Source organism: Trypanosoma equiperdum (assembly GCF_001457755.1).
Source record: "Trypanosoma equiperdum strain OVI genome assembly, contig: ctg_1511, whole genome shotgun sequence".
NCBI lineage: Eukaryota > Euglenozoa > Kinetoplastea > Trypanosomatida > Trypanosomatidae > Trypanosoma > Trypanosoma equiperdum.
In genome coordinates this window covers 57034-57610 of record NW_027123518.1, presented here as the reverse complement: position 1 = coordinate 57610, position 577 = coordinate 57034, and positions in this window count along the sequence as shown.

Here is a 577-nt window from a genome sequence, read left to right as displayed (position 1 = left end):
TTTTTTTTTTTTTACCTCTTTCGTGGCGATTGAATTCAAACATAGATGATAGTGATGATGCGTGGGAGTTGTGGAGGGAGGGACTTTATGTGTCTGTTGGCATCAATAAAGGTATGTTTTCTACGTGTGAATTTTTTTAAATTGAAACACGGCAGACCCTAACCCTCCATACACACACAAAGAAAAGGAGCGAATGTGCTTTTTCTTTTCTTTTTCTTTTAGTTGTTGACGGTCTCCGATTTGTGGGTTTTCGGTTTATTTACCTATTTTTTGGTGTGAACGGCTCACTATACATTCATTCTCTCCTTCCCGTTAGTGACTTCCAAACTACTCCCTCCCACCTTTTTTTTTGTTATGTGCGTGTGCAGAAATCTCTTTTGCAGAAGTCTTCGGTCCACACCTCACAAGGAGGAAACTAAGGATTGAGTCTTTTACTTTTGTCAGTCTCGCATTTTATTCTCAATCGCGTCCCGCCCTTCCCTACGCCTACTTCTATGCTATTTTAGCAGTTATTATGCACAGGGAAATACTCCACGTTTATTTGTTTCTTTTCGTCAAATCTTCTACCGCTTTTCTA